Source organism: Podarcis pityusensis (assembly GCF_964106645.2).
Source record: "Podarcis pityusensis genome assembly, chromosome: 2".
Lineage (NCBI taxonomy): Eukaryota > Metazoa > Chordata > Lepidosauria > Squamata > Lacertidae > Podarcis > Podarcis pityusensis.
In genome coordinates this window covers 1,105,826-1,130,642 of record NC_138029.1, presented here as the reverse complement: position 1 = coordinate 1,130,642, position 24,817 = coordinate 1,105,826, and the positions used below count along the sequence as shown (strand labels likewise).

General features: G+C 46.5%; 2 long non-coding RNA genes across 2 annotated transcripts in view; one reads left to right on the top strand and one right to left on the bottom strand.

Annotated features, from left to right (window-relative positions):
• The window catches only part of LOC308471868, a 203,743-nt gene that overhangs the window by 14,800 nt on the left and 164,126 nt on the right, over positions 1–24,817 (top strand). The gene's annotated exons all lie outside the window — the stretch shown is intronic.
• Positions 4,328–24,763, bottom strand: LOC308471859. The gene is made up of 3 exons (XR_013983184.1): positions 24,647–24,763; positions 21,075–21,150; positions 4,328–4,554 (listed from the first exon to the last, which is right to left on the bottom strand). It is a non-coding gene; the product is annotated as an uncharacterized lncRNA (long non-coding RNA).

Genomic DNA, 24,817 nt, shown 5'->3' with positions numbered 1-24,817 from the left:
AGGTAGAGTTCCTGGGCTATCTTATCGATGCCTCCGGTCTTCATCCAACCACATCCAAGATCCGCGCTATCCAGCAGGCCCCCACCCCAAAGAACAAAACGGAGTTGCAGGCATTCCTGGGGCTGCTGAACTTTTATAACATGTTCCTGCCCCACAAAGCCACAGTGGCTGAGCCTCTTCACCGACTCCTTAGCACTAAGACGCCTTGGGCCTGGGGTCATCGGGAGACGGCGGCCTTCAACGCGGTCAAGGCTCTCCTTTCTTCAGACAGTGTGCTGGTACAGTACAGTGAATCCAGGCCGCTGGTCCTTGCCTGCGACGCCTCACCTTTTGGCATCGGTGCTGTCCTTAGTCACCGTTTTCCAGATGGAAGAGAAGCACCGCTCGCCTACTTTTCCAGGACACTATCTCCGACGGAACGGAATTACAGCCAGCTCGACAAGGAGGCATTGGCACTTGTGGCTGGAGTGAAGAGGTTCCATGAATACCTCTATGGCAGGACTTTTGACCTCATCACTGACCACAAGCCACTCCTGGGCCTCCTCGCCGGTGATCGTCCAACTCCACCGGTCCTCTCACCACGCATGCTGCGATGGACTGTTTTCCTGGCTGCCTACCACTACCGGCTCATCCATCGCCCGGGGAAATCGATGGGCCATGCCGACGCCCTCAGCCGTTGCCCTCTTCCAGCATTTGTGGAAGACCCGGCTCCAGCTTCATCGCTCCTTCTGATTGAGGATCTTCCGGCAGCGCCTGTATCGGCTGCCACTGTGGCCTCCGCATCTGCCCAGGATCGCACCATCAGCCGGGTGCTCAACTGGGTGTGGAGGGGGTGGCCACAAGGGCCTTTTGCATCGGAGTTCCAGCCCTTCGCAACCAGACAACAGGAACTCTCAGCTCATCGCGGCTGCCTGCTGTGGGGAGACCGCGTCGTGATTCCCCAGGGACTCCGTCAGCGCGTCCTGGAGGCTCTGCACGTTGGCCACCCGGGAATTGTCAAAATGAAGGCATTGGCTCGGTGTTACGTCTGGTGGCCTAATATGGACGATGCCATCACTGCCTGGGTGTCCGCCTGTCAAGCGTGCCAGGAGTCGAGGCCTGCACCACCGGCAGCTAAGGGACACACCTGGGAGACGCCAAAGACACCCTGGTCGAGGGTGCACATCGATCTGGCTGGCCCCTTTCACGGCCGGACCTTTATGGTAGTGGTGGACGCCTATTCCAAATGGCTGGAGGTCGCCCTGATGCCCTCCACCACTACCGAAGCTGTCATCCGGGTGCTGCGAGGCCTGTTTGCAACGCATGGGTGTCCTGATGTCCTTGTCTCTGACAACGGACCGCAGTTCACGTCAGGCACGTTTGAGCGGTATCTTTTGGGACTGGGCATCCGCCATGCCCTAACGGCACCTTTTCATCCATCCAGCAACGGGCAAGCGGAAAGAATGGTGCGCTCGACAAAAGAGGCACTGGCGCGCCTGGACCGGGGAGACTGGCATGAGCGGGTCGCCGAATACTTGTTCGTGCAACACATCACCCCTCATGCGGCCACAGGGAGGAGTCCTGCTGAACTGCTTATGGGCCGCCGCCTCAGGTCACCGCTCGACCGGCTACACCCAGACTTTGCCGTGGCTGAACCCCCAGGCTGTGCCAACGCACCACGGTCATTTGTCCCAGGAAACCAGGTCTTTGCCCGGAACTATGTGGGGGACATCCCTTGGGTGCCAGCCACAGTAGTGGGAGTCACTGGACCTCGCTCGTACCAGGTGGCACTCGAAGACGGACGCTTGTGGCGACGGCACACAGACCAGCTTAGGCGCAGGGTTGGGGACTTGGACACTACCGAGGTGCCCCCAACTGCGCTTGCGGCTCCAGAAGAGACACGTACAGATGGCGAGGCCCCACCTACACCTCCCTCACAAACTGCCAGTGTGGAGCCGAACCAAGCCGTTTCAGAACAGACTCAGACCACTCCACTTGCGGAGGCTCCACCCACAGCAGCGGATCCAGGGGAGTTGGTTCCAACGCCACCTAGGGTCGCACCACAGCCTCAGCGAGAACTGTGTGGCCCTCCGGACTTGGCTACCAGTCCCCGGCGGTCTGGCAGAGTTTCCAAGCGCCCAACTTATTTAAAGGACTATGTTGTTGGACAGGTATCACTGTTGGTCTAAGTATGGGAAATGTAACCGATATGCTTTTGTGCTTAATTGAACCATTACGCGTAGTGCTGTATATAAGGAAACCATTACGATTGTAACTAACGCCTTATCTCGGTGGGGAGGGGTGTTATGTAGTGTAGTTTCACCCTGGGCCAACAGGGGGATACTGTATATAGTTTTCACTCAGGTCTGTAGATAGTTTTCACTCAGGTCCGCGGCAGTTATTTTTGGCGGGAACTCTGGGCTGTTGTGGTTACAATGTTGACAGCCGGCTGCCTATAAATACAGGCCGGCTGAGCTGTTCGCAGTTAGTTCTATTCCAGCTTACCATAATAAAGAGCTACTTGAAGACATCGCTGTGCCGGCTGCTATGTCAACCGACCACCTAACAGAGAGAGAGAGGGAGAGGGAGAGAGAGAGAGAAGGAAGGGAGAGAGGGAGAGGGAGAAAAAGAGAGAGAGAGATAGAGAAGGGGAGAGAGACATTAGGAAGAACTTCCTGACAGTAAGAGCTGTTCGACAGTGGAATTTGCTGCCAAGGAGTGTGGTGGAGTCTCCTTCTTTGGAGGTCTTTAAGCAGAGGCTTGACAACCATATGTCAGGGGTGCTCTGATGGTGTTTCCTGCTTGGCAGGGGGTTGGACTCGATGGCCCTTGTGGTCTCTTCCAACTCTATGATTCTAAGGGAGGGGAGGGAGAGAAAAAGAGAGAGAAGGAATGGAGCGAGAGAAGGAAGGGAGAAAGAGAGAGGGAGAAAGATAATGAGGAGGGAGAAAGAGATAGAGATAGAAAAGATAGAGATAGAGATAGAGATAGAGATAGAGATAGAGATAGAGATAGAGATAGAGATAGAGATAGAGATAGAAAAGGAGATAGAGATAGAAAAGGAGGGATAGAGATAGAGATAGAAAAGGAGGGAAGAGAAGGAGAGAGAAGGGAGAGAGAGGAGAGCGATGGAAGGGAGACAGAGAGAGAGAAAGAAGGAAGCGGGGAGAGAGAAGAAGAAGGAGTGAGAGAGAGTAGGAAGGGAGAGATAGAGAGAAAGTGACAAACGGCAGAGAGAGAGAGAAGGGATGGGGCTGGAGAAAGATAGAGGAGAGAGAGAAAGAGGAAATTAGGGGAGAGCGAGAAATAGAGACAAATAGAGAGAGAGAGAGAATGAAGAGAGAAAGGGAGAGAGAAGGGAGGGAGAGGGAGAGAGAGAGAGGAGAGAGAGAGAGAGGAAATTAGGAGAGAGCGGGAAAGAGAGTGAGTGATAAGGAAGGGAGAGAAAGACAGAAAGAGAGAGAAGGGAGGGAGGGAGAGAGAGAGGGAAGAGAGAGAGAGAAAATGAAGGGAGAGAAAGAGAGAGAGAAGGAAGGGAAGGAGAGAGAGAGAAGGAAGGGAGACAGAGAGAGGGGGGGAGAGGGAGAAAGAAGAAAGCGGAAAGAGTGAGATAAGGGACGGAGAGGGAGACAAAGAAAAAGAGAGACAGAGAGAGAGGGGGGAGGGGGGAAGGAGGGAGGGAGGTGGAGAAAGAGAGAGGAGAGAGAGGAAATTAGGGGGAGAAAGAGAGAGAGAGTGAAGGAAGTTCTAAGTTTTTAAAAAGAATAGCAACAATCTCTTCAGAACAAAAAGCCAAACTAATAAATCAGGTGATAACAGATGAATGTAAGATCCAAAAAGGAACAAGACAAGGATGCCCATTATCACCATTATTGTTTATTTTGGTCTTGGAAGTACTTGCCAAAAACATAAGAGCAGATATAGGTGTAAAAACTGGGAAAAGTGAATTCAAGTTAAAAGCGTATGCAGATGACTTAGTGATAACAGTGGAAGAACCTAAAACTTCACTCCCTAAAGTAATAGAAAAAATTCAGAAATTTGGGGAAGTGGCAGGATTTAAGCTAAATAGGAATAAAACTAAATTATTAGTTTAAAACATGAAGGAAGAAGAAAGAACCGAATTAGAACAAAACATTGAGATTGAAGTCCATAAAAAGGTTATATATTTAGGGATTTGGTTAAGAAACCTATTTAAAAATAACTATGAAAAAAATTGGCTTGAGGTAAAAAGAGATTTAGAAATATGGAGCAGAATGAATCTCTCAATGTTAGGAAAAATATCGGCAATTAAAATGAATGTGTTGCCAAAAATGCTATTTCTTTTTCTTTCTTTTTTTTAAATAATTTTTATTAAATTTCCAATTAACAAACCAATCATATCACATTAATTCCAAATTATACCAATACATAATAAACTCCAAATATTTAGTTGAATTTTAAATTTTTGTTGGGGGTATCCATGCTTCGAGTTAGGAAAGGGTCCAATCATCTCATATTTCTGCTGCTTTGATGTTCACATGTCCCATCTTTCTGTCTCTTTGCTGTTATCCTTTACAAATCCCGTCTTCCAATCTTCTTTTTTTAAAAAAAAATATTTATTACTTTTCCAACAATTTAAACACTACAAAAACAATACAATACTGTCAGGGGTTCAGGAGCAGAGGCAAGGGCAAGGGAGGAAACAGAGAGCGAGGGGGAGGAGGCAGAAGAAAAGATGAGTGATGACGACGACCCGAGATCTCCGAGTCTTTCCAGTGAATCAGAAGATTCACAGAAAGGAGCACCAGTGGCCAGGGCAAGGGGGGAGCCTAGGGGGACACCCCAGGAAGATAGAGCCAGAGGGGACTCAGAGGGGAGCAGTTGGAAATCGGGACCAGCGTCACCGCCAGAGAGCAGGGAAGAGGAAGGGCGCCAGGGATCAAGCGCTGGCAGCTCACAACAGGGGGGAGGGCACGAGTCAGGAGTGGCCACACCTCCATCGGGGAGCGAAGAAACGGTCAGACGGAAAGTGGAAGGTTTGGCGCGCGCGCCAAGTTCAAATGCACAGGAAGGTGGCGCAGTAGGCAGCCCGGAAAGGGAGCCAGGTCCTAAAGCCCGGCGCAAGGAGACAGGAGGGTCCGGGGGGTCGGCGTCAGAAGAATCCCGGAAGGAAGAGACCCCGGGGGGCAGAGGGACCCAGAGAAGAACAGTCAGGCGGAAAAGGTGGAGCAGGGCTAGGATATTAAGTTGGTGTACAAGGGGCGGAGACTCAGACGGAGCTTCGCCGATCTAACCATGAGACGTAGAGTTGCACGCAGCAGATTGAGAATGGAAACTGTAACTCAATAAAGACTTTTATTTAATGATCGCTGGCTAGCGTGATCCTCTGTGAGCTAGGATCTGGAAGCAGCTCTGACAGTAAGCTCCGTCCCCAAATTGTGGGCATCTACAGCCTCGCGGAGAGGAGAGAAAGCGGGTGCCTACTAGCGAGCTCACGAACGGCAGACAACATGACGGCCGAACAGCAGATAGCGGAACTCAGAGAAGCAGTGACACGACTGAATGCCGAGGCTCTTGCATCCAGGAAGAGAGAGGAGGACGCAGCTGCCGCCTACAGGGATCTCCAGGTCAGGTTGGAAGTGCTTACGAAGCAAGGGCAACTGACACCCAAACCGGAGGGGATTGGGTTGGGGAGACGAACAGGCGGTCTGGTCTCTCACTTCGATGGGAATTTGCAACAGTACCCCAACTTTAGAGCAGATGTAATGTGTGCACTGCAACTGCTGAACAACGACTTTAGAGATGAGCAAGAGAAGGTGGGATTCATCATGTCCCATTTGCATGGAGATGCTAAAGCATGGCTGCGCAATTTGTGGAGAGATAAGGATCCGGCGCTCCAAAATGCGGATGCCTTTATTAAAGCGATGGATGGGTGCTTTTTATCAAGCATAGACGTGTATCTTGCTCGGAAGCAGATACATGGACTGAAGCAAGGGAGGGCCAGCGTAAGGCAGTACCATGCCCGCTTTTTCGCTTTGGTCAGTGCCCTGGAATGGGACAGAGATTCGGCTCCAGTAAGAGACCTGTTTTGGGAGGGATTGCACAGCTCGGTTAAAGATGAAATTGCGAGGGGGGAGAGACCCCGGACCACGCAGGAGATCGTTCAGAGGGTGCTGGCGGTGGGGGTGCGGCTGGAAGAACGTCCGTGGAGCAGGGACGAAGGGCGTGGGGGGCGCGAACCAGCCAGGGGCTCCTCCTTCCTTACCAGAGAAGCAGCGTGTGCGCAATTCACGCCTCCGCCAGGAGGAGGAGCGGAACCTATGGAGGTTGGAGGGGCAAGGGCTCAGTCAGCAGCCAGAGCCCTAGCACCGGCAGCAGTGAAAGCGAAGCCTCCTAGAGGGAACAGGAAGTGTTACATCTGCGATGATCCACAGCATATGGCGAAAGAGTGTCCCCAGAGGCTCCACAAGCACACTGCAGCCTCAGCAATGGTAACTGCAGCAACGCAGCAAGGAGAACCACAGCAGGGAAACGACGGAGTCTGGCTGGAGAAAGAGGCACTGGGGCCCAGCCAGACGTGTCTGTGAAGCAGTCCCCAGAGATTTTACAGCCCATGGACCCCCTCCCGCCCAAACCAGTAGTGAAGCTCACCGCATCTCTCCAGCTGCCCAATGGAATCACCATGGACGTGCCAATCACCATTGACTCAGGAAGCAATGCGGACTTTATAGGGCAGGACTTTGTCGACCGGCACGCCATACAGTTGCTGCCTGCCACGCTGCCCCTGCAGGTTGTCACGGTGGATGGTAGGGAGCTGCTAGGGGGGCAAGTGGTGAAGCAGACGCCACCAATGGTGATGCGACTTGGGAATCACAGGGAAATCATCAGCTTCAACGTCACTCAACTATCGGACACGCCCACTGTATTGGGCATGAGTTGGCTGGACAAGCACAGCCCGACGCTGGCTTGGTACCAGAGGCAGCTGACCTTCGGCTCTTCCTTTTGCGCTGAACACTGCATCGTGCCCCGGCAGGAAGGAGAGGAAGAGGAGTCACAGCTGCAGCTAGGCACGCTGCAAGCGGTCCCCCACAAGTACGCAGAATTTTTGGAGGTTTTCTGCGAGAAGGAGGCAGACAGGCTACCCCCCCCACAGACCATATGACTGCAAAATTGACCTGCTGCCGGGGGCGGCGCTGCCCAAAGGGAAGCTGTATTCCATGTCTGAGGACGAACTGCAGGAACTCAAAGAGTTCATAGATCATAATTTGGAGCGCGGTTTCATCCGGGAGTCCAAGGCAGCGGGGGGCAGTCCTGTATTCTTTGTTAAGAAGCGGGACACGCCCCAAAAAAGACTTGTAGTGGACTATCGCACCTTGAACAGTGTGACCAAGCCATCGGACTTCCCCATGCCCCGAATCGACGACCTCCTCGCAAAGGTACGCAAGGGCAGCGTGTTCACCAAGTTGGACCTGCGAGGGGCGTACAACCACATTCGCATGCGGGAAGGAGATGAGTGGAAGACAGCCATGTTCACGCCCCTGGGCACCTACGAATATAGAGTTATGCCGTTTGGATTGCAAAATGGCTCCCACGTTTTTCAAGCTTTCATGCATCACGTGTTGGCGGGGCTCCTCTACAAGACGTGCGTCTGTTTCTTGGATGACATCCTGATCTTTTCGGAATCGCAGCAGGAGCATGACAGGCACGTCAAGGAAGTGCTGAGCAGGCTACAGCAGCATAGGCTTTACGCCAAGCTGGAGAAGTGCCAATTCGACGTGATGGAGGTGGATTTCCTGGGCTACAAGTTGTCTGACAAGGGGCTCGCCATGGACAGCGCCAAGGTTCGAGCAGTGTTGGATTGGAAAAGCCCACGCAACCGGAAGGAGGTCCAACGGTTTGTCGGCTTCGCGAACTTCTATCGCAAGTTTATCAAAGGCTTTGCCATGCAGACAGCGGCCATCACGGACACGCTCAGCTCCAAGAAGAAGAAGTTCATCTGGACAGAGCAGGCGGAGCAGTCCTTTCAGGCACTCAAGCGTCTCTTCGCGTCGGAAGAGCAGCTGCTTCATGTCAACCCCAGCAGGCCGATGAGGGTGGAGACAGACGCTTCGGACAGAGCCGTGGGAGCAGTCCTGCTGCAGAAAGACCCGCAGGGGGCTTGGAGGCCGGGAGCGTTTTACTCCAGGAAGCTCAGCAAGTCTGAACGGAACTACACCATCTGGGACAGGGAGTTGCTGGCCATTCATGCAGCATTCAAAGCGTGGAGGCACTTCCTGATCGGCGCCAAGCACACGGTGCAGGTCTGCACGGACCACAAGAATCTGGAGCACTGGCGCACGGCACAGTTCCTGAACCAGAGGCAGATACGTTGGGCTGAGTTCTTTGCGAACTTCGACTTCTGAATAGAGTATGTCCCGGGGGACACCAACATCATGGCGGATGCTCTCTCCCGTAAGCCACAGTATCTGGAGGAGGCAACGCCAGCGGCCGCCATGCACATCTTCGCACCGACAGTGTGGGCGTGCGCTGCGGCAACAGTTGACCTGGAGGCGGTGCGACGAGCGTTGCAGGATGACTCCTTCGCGCAAGCAAAGATGGCAGAGGTGCACAGGGGCACGGCAGCGACCGACGAGTTCCAGCTGCGAGATGGATTGCTCATCCGTAAAGGGGCCATCTACGTGCCAGGAGACGAACTTCGCGCCAAGGTACTGCAGCAGCTGCACGACGCGCCCACTGCCGGGCACTTTGGCAAGGAGAAGACGGTGGAATTAGTCGCCAGAGACTTCTGGTGGCCCGGAATGAGAGGGGAAGTCGCGGACTACGTGGCGAGGTGTGACACCTGCCAGAGGGCCAAACCAGTGCACAGACCGCCGGCCGGACTGCTGGAACCGCTGCAAACTCCGTTCGAACCATGGGAGAGAGTGGCCCTGGACTTTGTCACGGATCTGCCCAGCTCGAGGGGCAAGACGGCTGTGCTGGTGGTGGTGGACTTGTTCTCCAAGATGGCACATTTCATTCCGTGTGCGAAGGTGGCCACGGCGGAACAAACCGCCAAACTGTTCATAGACCACGTGTTCAAGGTTCACGGTCTGCCGCGGTCTATTCTGTCCGACCGAGGGCGACAGTTCATCTCGAACTTCTGGCAGAAGCTGATGGGCTTCCTGAACGTCAAGATCAACCTGGCGTCGGCTAGACACCCGCAGACCAACGGGCAAGCGGAGCGAGTCAATGCCATCATGCAGCAGTACCTGAGATGTTATGCGAATCAACAGCCTGCGACGTGGGTGGATTACCTGCCTCTCGCCGAGTTCGCCTACAACAGCACGAAGCACGTGTCCACGGGGGTCACGCCGTTCTTCGCCAACAACGGGAGGCACCCCAGAACCTTCCCGGGACTGGAAAGAATGGGGGAGGGGGAGCCGCAGACAGCAGATGCGTTCGCGTCGGAGTTGCAGGAGGTCCACGATCAGCTGCGGCGGCACCTGGAGCTGGCTAAACACGCATACAAGGTACAAGCGGACAAACACAGAAGGGTTGGCGAAGAGATCCATGTGGGAGACTGGGTCTGGTTAGCAGCCCACGCAGTGCCGGCCAGGTCGTTGGCGAAGAAGAAACTAGGGCATAAACAACTGGGGCCCTACCAAGTCGAAGAGCAGGTCAACACGGTGGCTTTCAGGCTGGCGCTTCCGGAGGGTTCCAGGATGCATCCGGTGTTCCACAGATCGGTGCTCACTCCCTACAAGGCACCTCACAGGTTTCAGGAACCAGGAACTGCACCGAGTCCGCTCCGAGAGAGAAACGGGCAAGGGGGAGTGGCACAGGAGGAGCGCATCAACGAAGTCACGGAGATTTTGGACTCCAGATGGGGGGAAGAGGGGGTAGAATACTTTCTCGCCAAGGAGGGCACCCCGGCCAGTGCCAACAGCTGGGTGCCGGGCTACGCTTTAGACGAACCTCTGCTCAAAGAAGAGTTTCATGCCCTCTTCCCACATAGGCCCATGCCAGCAGACTTTTTCGACGACTGGCTTTTCACGCCCACGCTTTCAGCCAGCACGTTCCGGGGGTTCGACTCGGACGAGGAACCGACACGAGACGCCCGTTCCCCGGAGGGGTCACCCTCGGGATCTGCTTCAGAACCCTCGTATTGGTGGGATGATCGACCAGAGGAGCAGTTCCGCAGAAAGTGGCTGGAGGGTCCAGGACGAGCAACGTCTCCAGAAGGAAGCGAGGGAGAGACGGACATGGACGTTTTCGGGGACGACCCGGGTTTCGAGCACGGCGGCACAGAGATGGAAGCGGAGGTGACCGTCGTCGACGAGAGCAGGGAGGAAGAACCGGAAGACTTCAGATGGAGGCCCGCCACGGGGAGCGAACTGTATCCGACATTCGTCCCCCGGACACGGCAGCACCCAGCTCCCGCACCGGAAGGAGGGGAGGGGGGAAGAGGGGGCTTCGAGGGGGGGATGGATGTCAGGGGTTCAGGAGCAGAGGCAAGGGCAAGGGAGGAAACAGAGAGCGAGGGGGAGGAGGCAGAAGAAAAGATGAGTGATGACGACGACCCGAGATCTCCGAGTCTTTCCAGTGAATCAGAAGATTCACAGAAAGGAGCACCAGTGGCCAGGGCAAGGGGGGAGCCTAGGGGGACACCCCAGGAAGATAGAGCCAGAGGGGACTCAGAGGGGAGCAGTTGGAAATCGGGACCAGCGTCACCGCCAGAGAGCAGGGAAGAGGAAGGGCGCCAGGGATCAAGCGCTGGCAGCTCACAACAGGGGGGAGGGCACGAGTCAGGAGTGGCCACACCTCCATCGGGGAGCGAAGAAACGGTCAGACGGAAAGTGGAAGGTTTGGCGCGCGCGCCAAGTTCAAATGCACAGGAAGGTGGCGCAGTAGGCAGCCCGGAAAGGGAGCCAGGTCCTAAAGCCCGGCGCAAGGAGACAGGAGGGTCCGGGGGGTCGGCGTCAGAAGAATCCCGGAAGGAAGAGACCCCGGGGGGCAGAGGGACCCAGAGAAGAACAGTCAGGCGGAAAAGGTGGAGCAGGGCTAGGATATTAAGTTGGTGTACAAGGGGCGGAGACTCAGACGGAGCTTCGCCGATCTAACCATGAGACGTAGAGTTGCACGCAGCAGATTGAGAATGGAAACTGTAACTCAATAAAGACTTTTATTTAATGATCGCTGGCTAGCGTGATCCTCTGTGAGCTAGGATCTGGAAGCAGCTCTGACAAATACAATACAAAAACACTACATAACACTAACACATTAAACTAACAAAACAAAACAAAAACAGTTAAACACATCAAACAATTTCTCTATCTTATCTTTCATTCACTTATTTCCACAACCTCCTCACACCTCCCTTTTTGTATTCCACTTCTGTTAATTGTTTCAGCAATTCCTTTCCATCTTCCTCTGTTTTCTATCCTATAATTATCTTAACACATTCTAACCTTATTTTTCCCTTTAATTCTCTATTAATCTATTTATACTTAATTCCTTATAACATTTCTACTAAAGCCATATAACTTCATTCCAACATTTTTCTAACATTCATTAATTTTACAGTATTTCTGTAAATAGTCTTTAAACTTTTTCCAGTCTTCTTCCACCGACTCTTCTCCCTGGTCTCGGATTCTGCCAGTCATTTCCGCCAGTTCCATATAGTCCATCAACTTCATCTGCCATTCTTCCTGGGTGGGTAAATCTTGTGTCTTCCAATACTTCGCGATGAGTATTCTTGCTGCTGTTGTTGCATACATAAAAAAAGTTCTATCCTTCTTTGGCACCAATTGGCCGACCATGCCCAGGAGAAAGGCCTCTGCTTTCTTCAGGAAGGTATATTTGAATACCTTTTTCATTTCATTATAAATCATCTCCCAGAATGTCTTAATCCTTGGGCATGTGCACCAAAGGTGAAAGAATGTACCTTCAGTCTCATTACATTTCCAACATTTATTGTCGGGCAAATGGTAAATTTTTGCAAGCTTGACTGGTGTCATGTACCACCTATAAATCATTTTCATTAAATTTTCTCTTAGGGCATTACATGCCGTGAATTTCATACCTGTGGTCCATAACTGTTCCCAGTCGGCCATCATTATGTTATGTCCAACATCTTGTGCCCATTTAATCATAGCTGATTCACCATTTCATCCTGAGTGTTCCATTTCAACAGCAAGTTATACATTCTTGACAAATTCTTAATTTTTGGATCTAACAATTCTGTTTCCAATTTTGATTTTTCCACCTGGAAACCAACTTTTTTGTCCAAATTGTATGCCTCCATTATTTGGTAATAATGGAGCCAATCTTGCACTTTATTTTTCTATTTTTCAAAGCTCTGCAATTTTATTCTGTCTCCATCTTGATCCAGAATTTCCCAATATTTCGGCCATTTGGCCTCCATATTGAGTTTTTTCTGTGCCTTCGCTTCCATTGGTGACAACCATCTTGGGGTTTTCTTTTCTAACATATCCTTATATCTTATCCAAACATTAAACAATGCTTTTCTAACAATATGATTTTTAAACGCTTTATGTGCTTTTACCTTATCGTACCACAAATATGCATGCCAGCCAAATACATTATTGAAACCTTCTAAATCCAACACGTCAGTATTTTCAAGAAGCAGCCATTCTCTCAGCCAGCAAAAAGCAGCTGATTCATAATAAAGTTTAAGATCTGGCAGGGCAAATCCAACTCTTTCTTTGGCATCAGTTAATATCTTAAATTTTATTCGAGGCTTCTTGCCCTGCCAAACAAATCTGGAAATATCTTTCTGCCACATCTTGAAACAAGCCATCTTATCCAAAATTTGCAATGTTTGAAACAAAAACAACATCCTTGGCAACACATTCATTTTTATCACAGCAATTCGGCCTAACAATGATAACTTCAAATTTGTCCATATTTCTAAATCCTTTTTCACTTCAATCCAACATTTTTCATAATTATCCTTAAATAAATTCACATTTTTGACAGTCATGTTAACCCCTAAATATTTCATTTTCTTAACCAATGTTAGTCCTGTCTCCTCCTGAAACTTCTCTCTCTCATTCACAGTTAAGTTTTTCTCTAAAACCTTAGTTTTCATCTTGTTCAACTTAAAACCTGCTACCTGTCCGAATTCTTGAATCAGTTCCAATACCCTTTTGGTACTAGATTCTGGCTCCTGTAAAGTCAATACTAAGTCATCAGCAAATGCTTTCAATTTGCACTGTTTAGCTCCCACTTGTATACCTTTAACCTCTTGGTCCTTTCTAATCATATTTAACAAAACCTCAAGGACCGATATAAAAAGCAATGGAGAAATTGGGCAACCTTGTCGTGTCCCTTTCTCAATCTTAAACTCTTCTGTCACTACATTGTTCACAATTAATTTTGCCTTTTGTTCTGAATAAATTGCACCTATACCATTTTCAAAACCTTGACCTACCCCCATTCCCTGTCGATTCTTCTTCATAAAACTCCAAGAAATGTTGTCAAAGGCTTTCTCTGCATCCACAAGTATCAAGACTGCCTTAGTATTAATATTCACTTGTAATTTTTCTAGAATATTAATTATATTTCTCATGTTGTCAGACAAATGTCTGCCCGGGAGGAAGCCCGCTTGGTCTTTATGAATTTCTTCTACTAGTACCTTTTTTAATCTTTTAGCCAAAATATCTGCAAAAATTTTGTAATCCACTTTAAGCAGCGATATAGGGCGGTAGTTCTTGAGCTGTGTCTTTTCAGTCTCTGTTTTCGGTATAAGTGTAATGTAAGCTTCCTTCCACGACTCTGGTGCCTTTCTCCCTTCCAATATTTCATTGCAGACTTCCTTCAATGGTTGTATTAACCATTCTTTCAAAGATCTGTAATATCTTGAAGTCAAACCAACTGGTCCTGGAGATTCACCTAATTGCATGTTCTGGATGGCCCCTTCCACCTCCTGATCCGTTATTTTGTAATTCAACATTAGCTGTTTTTCCTGAGAGATTTTGTGTAGTCCATTTATTTTCAAAAATCGATCAATGTCCATTTCTTTCTGCTTCTCCTGTGTATAAAGTTGTTTGAAATACCTCTGAAAACACTTCCTGATCTCCACTGGATTCTGTATATTCTTTCCTTCCACTTCCAAATTCGTAATAGTATTGAGTTTTTGTCTTTTTTTCATTTGCCAGGCCAACAATTTTCCACACTTATTTGCCGATTCAAATGTCTTTTGCCTCATCTGTTTAATCTTCCATTCTATTTCCTGATTCATCAGCTTCGTATATTGTACTTGGTATAACTTTATCTCTTTCAGGATCTCCTGTGACTTTGGTTTTGCTCTCAATTTCTTCTCTCCTTCCTTTATTTTCCCCAGGATTTTATCCTTTTTTTCATTCTGAGTTCTCTTCTTAATTGCATTCTGTTGTATTAGGAATCCTCTCATAACCCAAATTAATTGTATTAGGAATCCTCTCATAACCCAAATTACTCTTTTTTCCACTGTAGTATTCATGTTTATCTCGAAATAATCTCTTAGAGTTTTTTTGGCCTTCTTGGTCACCTCTTCGTTCCTGAACAAAGTGTCGTTCATCCTCCATCTAAAGGAACCAATTGGCGTCAATTTCATTTCCATCTTCACAGCATTATGGTCGGAACAAGTTTTGGGGCAAATCTCCACTTTACTGATCTTCAGAGCCAATCTCCTAGTTACCCAGATTTGGTCAATTCTTGTCCATGTCATTTTAGCCTCAGAGAAGAAGGTTCCCTCTCTTCCCAGAGGGTTCTTCATTCTCCAAATGTCAACTAAGTCCATATTTTCAGTCATGTCAAAAAAGGTTTTTGGTAGTCTACCATCTTTGGTGACTACCTGTCTCTGTGCCTTGTCCATATTTGTAGACACCACTCCATTCATATCTCCCATCAAGATCATATTATAGTCCATATAATCCATCAGAGTCTCGTGTAGCTTCTTAAAAGAACTCCGATTTTCCTTCATTTGGTGCATAAATACCTACAATCAGAAATTTCTCTCCTTGTGATTGAATTTCAATTGCAACAAATCTTCCTTGGTCATCTTTGAATATGAATTTCGGTGATAGGCTCTCCTTTGCATAAAGGACCACTCCTCTTTTTTTAACTTTATCTGATGAGATAAATTCTTGGCCCAGTCTTTTATTACTCAATATCTTCCTGTGTAGCCTTATCACATGTGTTTCTTGTAAACAAATCAAGTCCAAATGTTCTTTTTTCAATAAATGAAAGACTCTCCGCCTTTTTTCTGGGGAATTTAATCCATTCACATTCCAGCTCAAAACCTGCAACGCCATCATGTAATTACACTGATATTCCTCCAACTGCACCCAATGCTTGCTCTTCTTCTGTTGGTGGTAGTGGTGACACGTTCACTGGGAGATCCAATCCAAAGGATAATGCTGATATATCCAATATTCCCCTGTTTGGTGATCTTCGATGCTTTTTGCTCTAGTCCTCTATCTGATGATCTTCTGTCTGATGCTCCTGGCTCTTTTCCAAGTCCCTTCTGCAGATCTTCTTCGTATTTATGCAAAAACTTTATCTTCTACTGATCTTATTTTTATTTTCCTTCCTTTGAAACTGAAGGATAGACCTTGGGGGAATTCCCACCTAAAGATGATTTTGTTCCTTCTCAGCAGGGCAACAATATCTCCGTAGTTAGGCCTAAGATCCAAAAGATATTTCGGGACGTCTTTAAAAATTTCCACTCTTGACTGTTGTACTTCTAGGTTCTTCTGGCAATGCCAACCCAAGATTCTATCTCTCTCTTCTTTAGTTCAAAGGGTGATCAAGCAGTCTCTTATTTTATTCTTCTCTTTTTTCCCTCCTCTTCCCAAGTCTGAAGGCCCTCACAATTCTAAACTCTTCTTGACCCAAGTCCAAGTCCCAAAAGTCTGCAAATTCCTGTGTGAGAAAGTCTGTCAAACTTTCCTTCTCCAATTCAGGTAGGGCTCTGACCCTCAGATTTGTCTGTTTTTCTTTAAGTTCAATCATAGCAAGCGTCAACTTATGTTCATCAAGTTGCCTCTGTAGGGCTGGGACTCTCGCTCTCTCCAGTTGTGTTACTTTACATTCAGCAGCAACGGCTTTCTCCCTGGCTTCCTCTGTAGTCTGCCATATCAAAGTAGATTCCTGTATCAATTTCTGGATGGTTTCTGTATTGGTATTCACCTTTTGTCCCAGATTATTTATACTTTCTGTATTTAGGTCGATTTTAATGGTTGCAACATCCACTTTCGCATTTGTCGCATCTGCTTTCTTGTTAAGCTGTTCCAGTGAATCATTTATCTTATTTAATGCAACCACTAAGGCCTCTTCTGTCGACATTCCTCTTGGTTTCAAATATACTGGTACAGAAGCAGCAGAAGAAGAAGCAGGGGGGCCTGATGTTGAGCCTCTCCTGGGTTGGTGCCAAGTCCTCCCAGACCTTAATGTTTTTTCAGCAGTTGACTGGTCTGTTTTTTCCTTCCCATTTGCCATAACACTTAAAGGATTCAAGGTCAGTCCCAGAGTCTCACAGTTTATCTTGCAGCTGGAAATTCCCCCAACCCAGCTCTTGTAAACCAACCAGTTTCAAAGGCTTCCACTAGGGGGAAACAGTTTCTATTTATATTAGTCAGTAATGTCCTCTTTTAAACACAGTTCAAACAATCCAAAGTTAGTTTCAGTTTTTCAGTTACTTTTACTCCTTTTTAGAAGCAGCCGGAGACAGTAGAAACAATGTATTTCTCTTATTTAGCTAGCTGTCAATGAACGTTCTAAACGCTGTCAATGAACATTCCAAAAGACGTCAGTCCTGCTAGCAGCCCGTTTCCAGGGTCAGAGCAGCGGTATTTTAGCTCTCTTCGCTCTCTCCTGCAGGCATACTCAGTCCACAACCCCCCCTTCTCCTGCCTCCAAGGGGGGGTTTAATGTTCTTTACCGATGGAAATTTAGTCTTTTACAAAAGGCTTTCCAAGGCTTCAGCTTGCAGCCTCATTGCTTCAGTCTATTTTCAAAAGGGGAAGGCGGACTTCCTGTATTGAGCCTCCCCGTTACAATACCAAATTAAACTTTTAAAAATCCAATTCTCCCGCTTCAGCTCTACTCGCAGGTAATTACTTTAAAGTCAAATTGTCCACAGGAAAAAGTCAGCGCTCTCTGGCAACAGCTATGCGGCTTCGCTCCGTGGAAGAAGCAGATGATTCAAAGCACCGCACCGCTCACCCCACGTCGCCCCCGAAGCTGGGTTTCCCCGCGAGTAGGGGAGGCGCGAGTAGGGGAGGCGCAAAGGGTGCCCGCCGAATCCCACGCTCACAGGCTTCTCCTGCCTGTGATTTTTTGTGGGTCTCCGCCTTCGCCGTGGCAGCCAGACCCAGATTCCCACGGGGCAAATTCCTCCCGATCAGAGGAATTCCGCCATTACCGGAGGCACCAGCCCGGAAGTCTCCGTCTTCCAATCTTCTTGTTGTTATTATTTTTCTTCTTAATAACCTCTGAGTTTTCTCCACAAGCAAGTTGAAGCAAACATTGTTATAGTCCTGTGTGGATTTTCACGCTGATCCAAAAGTCTTTCAAACTCGGGGGTGATTTATTGGCAACTGCGGATGAGGCAGCGTTTTCCCATCCCCTGGGAAAATGGGGAGGCTAATTTACTCCCATCATTAGCCTCTTAATTACCTCGTGTGAGCCGGAGAGATGGTATTGTCGGCCATCTTCCAAAGTGCCCCTAGCGGCCCCCCCAAAAATGCTATTTCTTTTTCAACCCATACCAGTCATCCCGAAAGATGAATGTTTTAAAAAATGGCAGAAGGAGATTTCAAAATCTATCTGGGGGGGGCAAAAGGCCAAGGATAAAACATAAAATACTTACAGACATAAAAGATAGAGGCGGGTTTGCCCTCCCAGACCTTAAATTGTATTATGAATCTGTTTGTTTGGTATGGATCAGGGACTGGATGAGATTGGATTAAGCAAGAGGCATTAGAACTGGAAGGACATGACAACAGATTCGGCTGGCACACATACTTATGGTACGGGAAAGGGAAGGTTCATAGTAGTTTTTACAACCATATAATCAGGAAATCACTAATGAGAGTATGGGAGAGATACAAAGACTTATTGAAACAAAAGACTTTCACCACATGAAGCATTACTGCTCAAACCACTTGGAAAGAAAGGAAAATGACTCACATATGTTGATTTATTAAAGGAACATGATGGAAAATGGAAATTAAGAGATTATGATGAGATCAAAGACCACTTTCAGAGTTGGTTGCATTATCGACAACTATATGAAACACATAAAGAAGACAGCAAGAAAGGATTTAGTTATACAAGATCTAGGTTTCAAACGGAAGTGATTGAAGGGAAAGTGAAATTACTGAAGGCCGTATACAGCATACTATTAGAATGGGAGACGAAAGATGAAGAGGTAAAATCAGTTATGATTAAATGGGCCCAAGATGTAGGTCACAACATTATGATGGAAGACTGGGAAAAATTATGGAAAACTGATTTAAAATTTACAGATTGTTCCCTACTGAAGGAGAATTACATGAAGATGATGTACAGATGGTATATAACACCAGTGCAGTTAGGGGAAATGTACAAAACTAGTTCAAATCTACATTGGAAGTGTAAAGAAAAGGAGAGGACATTTTATCATATGTGGTGGGACTGTAAGGTAATTAAAAAAATTTGGGAAATGATATATAACGAATTGAAGAAAATGTTCCATTTAACATTTGTTTAAAAACCTGAAGCATTTTTATTAGGGATTGTAGGGAAAGATCTGCCAAAAAAGCTGAAAAACATCTTCATGTATGCGACAACGGCCGCGAGAGTTTTAATAGCACAAGGATGGAAGACTGAAGAAACCCCAACTAAAGAATCATGGCAAAAAAATTGATGGACTATGCAGAACTGGCAAAACTGACATACAAGCTACGGCACAAGGATAACTGTGACCTTAAAGATGAATGGAAACCCTTTACAAAGTATTTGAAGACACAACAAAGCGAACTGGACTCCTTGGCTGGTTGAATAAACATTCACAAACTTCTTATTGATAATTATTACTTAAACAGTTTGAGGATAAATACAACTGTGTAACATGCAAAAAACAACATTTTTAGAGAAATCAAAGACTGGAACTGAGGGGAGTCGAAGGGTGGGGGTGGGTGGGTCCTGTGGGGGAGGGGGGAGGGAGGGAGGGAGGAAAAAAGGGGGAAATAAGGATGATATGTTTCTGTATAATACGTTTTGTTTTAATTTTGAATAAAAAAGTAATTTTTAAAAAAAGAAAGGGGACACGGGAGGTGCTGTGGGTTAAACCACAGAGCCTAGGGTTTGCCAATCAGAAGGTTGGGGGGTTCGAATCCCCGCGATGGGGTGAGCTCCGGTTGCATGGTCCCAGCTCCTGCCAACCTAGCAGTTCGAAAGCACATCAAAGTGCAAGTAGATAAAAACGTTTTTTTTGTCAGCTTGCGGAGAAAGAAGATGAATAAGCTGTTTGGGCGTATTTATCTTTTTTTCTATTTTGTGGGTGTGGATGCATAGTCAACCAAAAGTCACAAACGAAGTCATGTAATGTCAAATAAAGCAAAATAGAATTATTTTAGTTCAATATGGATAAAAAGAAGACGAATAAGCTTTTATTGGATATTTTCACCAGGTTTCAGGTTCTTTGTGCACCCAAAAATCACAAAGTGAAGTGAAATAATCCGAAACACAGGAAAAATGGTTGTTTTTGCTGCCATATGCATAGAAAGAAGACGAATAAGGTTTGATTGGGTTAGGATTAGGATTAGGGTTAGGGTTAGGGTTAGGGTTAGGGTTAGGGTTAGGGTTTAGGGTTAGGGTTTAGGGGTTGGGGTTGGGGTTAGGGATTATTTTAAAAAATTATTTTTCCGCAAGTTAAGACGTTGAGGGTTTTCCCGATGATAAAAACCCTGTTGTTTCCACCGAAAAACCTTTCAGGGGAGCATTTGCAACAGTTAGGCAGCATTTTTGAGTGAAATGCAGAACGTCAGATTTTGGCTGAAATTGTGACCAGCAGAAGCACAGCAGCTTAGGTCAGCTCCTTCTCACACGGAGCCAGGCACCAATGAGGGAGCCTGCTGTGGGGTTACCTGTTTGTGCCCCCTGACACAATTGTGACCAGGGCCCACGGGGCCACATTTGTGCCCCCAACAGCCCACACATGCTACACTTCTGGGTGGGGACAAAACCAGAATTACTGTAGTTGGCTCCATCCATGGGCATAGCCAGGATTTTTGTTAGTGGGGGCAGGCCTTTTGTTAGGGGGTGCAGAACGCCAGTTAGCTATTGTCAGCTATGAATTTTTATTTATTTTTATTTATTTGGCCCCCCCTTGGCTACACCCATGGTTCCATCTATCATAACATTTTGGAAATGCCCTGACCCACCCACCCCAACACTGATGTTGATTTTCTGAGATATCAGGCGCTCAAGCACAAGTCATACATAAAGAATCGCTGCTGTTTCTTTTTGTGCAGCCTGTTTAGACTGGAAATTTGCCTCAGTTTTTTATTCTCTAAGGAAGGTTCTGTAAAGTGCAGGATAATGTAGTAGCTCACAGCATGACAGGATGATCCCAAGAAGCTCAGTTAGTTGGGGACATGGGCATAGCCAGGGGGTGAAGCAGCCACCCCTAAATCAAGTAAATAAACAAAAATACAGAGAGTCTGATATTCCAGATGTAATCACACTTCTTCCTTAGAGCAGCCTCCTATTCATTTATTTCTTGTTGAAAGATTGTTGAAAGAAGTGTTTTGCAGAAACTAGCAACAACTTTATCTATCAAGAAGACACATGTAGTTCATAGTAACTGTCTTTCAGGGCAGTTTGTCTAGTAACAAAAGCAACTGTTGCTATGAACACTGACTAGTCACTAGAATAATAAGATGAAAGCTGGAGGTGGGGTTCGGGGTGGGGTTAGTCTTTCTTTAAACAAACATGTAAGTATGGATGCCAAGAAGAAGAAGAAGTAAGACAAGCGTTTCTGTGGGGGAGGGAGTTTATTGACTGCTCAGATATAAGACTCACAACATCATTTTATAACCAAAGAAAGTGCCTTTATGTGACCATTAAAACAAATCAACTGGGATTACCGGTATATTCACAGAAATCCTTTAGCAGAATCATTTCCTGTCCTCGGAATCCAGCTGGAAGTGTTGGGTGAGCCGACTGCATAATCAAAAAGGCCAGTAAGTTACTGTGAGACATACAGAGGAAGCTGTGTTCCTTTTCAAATCTGTCTGTCAACAGTCACACACACCAAGCAAAAGCCACCCATAACAGACGTTTTCCTTGATAAATGGGAGAACTGTCTGATAATCAACAACCATATAATTTTATCCAGTAGTATTAGTTTGATCTGACAGAAACTGCACATTTCCCGAGAAGCACTGAAAGAATGCTTCATTTAACTACAAACCCCCAAATCTGGGATCCCATCAAAACTGATGTTTGGCAAAAGTTTTGCAGCAAAACCCCCACATTTTGTAACACCCCATAAACAGAGTAATTGATACATCAAACCGGGGTTCATAATTAATATCCAAAACCCAACATTGTCCGATTCACTCCAAACTGGTGCCAAAGTCTGGCAAAAGTTTTGTAGCATTTTGCCAGACATTGTAGCATTTTTGTAGCATTTTGCCCGACAAACCAAGTAACTGACAGGGGTCATAAGGTCACCCCAAAACCCAACATCGTCTGATTCACTCCAAATCAAGGCCAAAGTCTGGCAAAATGTTTGCAGTAAAAACCGCATGTTTTGCAGTGCCCCCCAAACAGAGTGGTTCCTAGCACATCAGGAGGAAGAGTCAAGACAACCAAAAGTGGATAAATAGGTTGTATTTATTAAATATAACAACTTGAGGATCGGCAAAACTAGTCAGATTCGACCAATGTAACCAAATCAAATTAAGTCTGGGCAGGTGTGCTTGTTCACCTCCACCCACAAACACACAAGTGCTCAAACAGAGCTCTTTGCAGATCCTTAAGAATCATGTCACAACCCAAATCAGAAAGATGCATACCACCAGGTCTATACAACTGTGGGGCACAGAACATACTTCTGCCATGAGGGATATAAGCAGCCACATTTTCAAACACAAACGTCGTTGTAGAATGATTAGCTTTATGTCTTGCCCATCCACCTTCTTGGGAAGGCTGCCCCCACTCCATAAGCACCTCTACAACATTCCAAACCAAACTATGATAAGCTCAGGGATGAGGAAGCACAGCTGATGGAGATATTTAGTGATCTCAACTGAATTTACCTCACCAGATTGTTATCCCCAAGATGGATGACCAGAATATCAGGGTTAGGGCAGGGGATAAGTGGATGTTCAGGGTTAGGGTTAGTGCCTGGGGTTTTTTTCATGCTTTTTAAGCTTCTAATGATATTGCTTCATTTTTATGAGACTGGATAATTCCAAAAAATAAGCAAACTACCTGAAACGTAGCAAAACTAAGAGAAATGTGAAAACCAAAAGTGAGATACCAGAAACCCAACAAGGAAGGAATTCATGAAAAAGGAAAATTGCCAGACAGAGACTTCAATCAAATCATATCCAAATTCACCAGAATCCCAAAACCAATTGAAAAGAAGCAGAAATGTGAGAAGCAGAAGAAATACCACCAGAAACCCCCAACAAGAGGGAAAAGGTAAATTGCGCAGAAACCCCAAAGCCAGTTAAACCTTAGTTTTGCATGGTGTGGGGGTGATTTCGCCTTTCCCTGAGATGTTTACTGCGTGGGTTTCTTGTGGTTCTATTCAATTGGTTTTCTCATCTTTGGTGGATGTGGTTTGTTTCTGTTGTTTCTGGTTTGTTTTGGGGATTATGTTGAATTTTTTCTGTGGTTTTCGTTTCATAGATTCTTTTATATAAATTACGATTGTGAAATAAACTCAGAGTCTTGTATGTATTTCATGCTCTTTATTGCCCCCCCCCCAACCTCAGGCTTTTATATACATTATTTACACAATGAGTCCCGTCTGACTGGCTAACTCTGCTTCCCTCTTGGAGCCTGATTGGCCTGCAGGAAAAGACCAATCAGTTGTTGCATTCTAGGGTCCAAGGTTAGTACATAACAGATTGGGTGCTGGATTTATGGTGAGTTTGCTTCATTTCTAGGTTTTTTGGGTTTTGCACCTTTGAGAATATTAATTTGTATGAGATCTGATAATCCCAAGAAAAAAAGGAAAACCACCAGAAATGAAGCAAAACCACCAGAAATGTCTAATGACCATTCCAACAATGAAGTCAACCACTAAAAACACAAAAACCTACTGAAAAGAAGCAGAAGAACCATGTAAAAGCAACATCAATGGAAACTGACAAAGAAGCCAACCAATCCCAAACAAAGCAGATTCACCAGAAACCCCCAAAGCATTCAAAAGTATTACCACCAGAATGCAAAAACAAGAAAACTTCTCAAAAGAAGCAATAAGGCAAAAGTCCAAAAAACAAGCTAAACCAATGGAAAAGAAATGAAGCCAGTTGCAAACGAAGCACATTCACCAGAAACCCAAGACTATGTGAAAACTAGTATGCTATGTTGTTGCTTGAAGTGCTTTTGGACTCCCATAAATTGCATGCTTGTTGAGTTTCTGGTTTTGCTTTTTAAAAACTGGTTTCCAGTTTCTTGTGGCATTGCTTTGTAATTGGTGGCTTTACTGCTTCTTTTTTGTTTTCTGCTGATTTGTTTAATTTGGGGTGGTTTTGCTTGGTTTTTTTGCATTTAATTGTTTTGCTTCTTTTACTTTGAATGGTTCTGCGGTTTTGGGTGAGATTGTTTCTTTTCCATTGATTTGGCTTGGTTTTCATGTCTCCTGGTTTTGCCTCATTTTGGGAATATTTCTTGGTTTTTGTGCTTCTGGTGGTATTTCTTCAATTTTATGACATAACCAAGCCAAAACACCAGAAACACAGAAACAAATCATAAAGAAGCAGAGCTACCAGAAATCCAAAGCAAATTAATCAGAAATCCAAACAACCTATGAAGATGATGCAATACCAAAAGAAACACAAAAGCCAATTAAAAAACTGCTAAATGAAGCAACACCACAAGAAACAAAGAAAGCCTCATAACCTACAAAATGAAGCAATAACACAAAACACCACAAAAAGAAGCAAAGCGTTTAGGATTAGGTTTGGGTAAAGGTTAGGGTTACAGTGAGAGTTGAGTTTGAGTTGGATTAGGATTAGGAGTTGGGGTTGAGTTACGGTAAGAGAAGAACAGCAGCAGAAGAAATATAATTTTATTACTTAGGGTTAGGGTTAAATTAGGTTTAGGTTTAGACTGAGGCTTAGGTTTGGGTTAAGGTTAGGGTTAGAGTGAGGATTAGGTTTGAGTTAGGCTAAGAGAATTAGGATTAAGGTTTGGTATTGGGTTGGATTTGAGTTAGGCTAAGAGAACAGCGGCAGGAGCAATATAATTTTATTATTTATACTCCACCCAAGTCATTTGTGACCGCTTTCAATAAAAGGTAAAAACATGAGCGCACTCTAAGTGAATGCTCATGAATATGGAAACTCTTACTTCCCATAGAATTCCCAAAGAAGACCCGGGAATTGGGTTCCCCTTCCATCTCTACTAGGATGCTCCCTGTCTCACTCTCACTCACTCACTCACTCACACACTCCTCCTCTCCTTTTCATGGCAGTTTCACCTTTTTCTGCACGCCTAGCTCGGAAGGGCGGAAGAGGCTGTGCTGCCGCCATGTTGCGCGAGGGCAGAGGTACCGGAAGGAGGTGCCACCGGAGGAGAGGCAAGAGGACAGGAAGGGGTGAGGGAAGGGCGGAAGAGGCTGTGCTGCCGCCATGTTGGGCGAGGGCAGGGG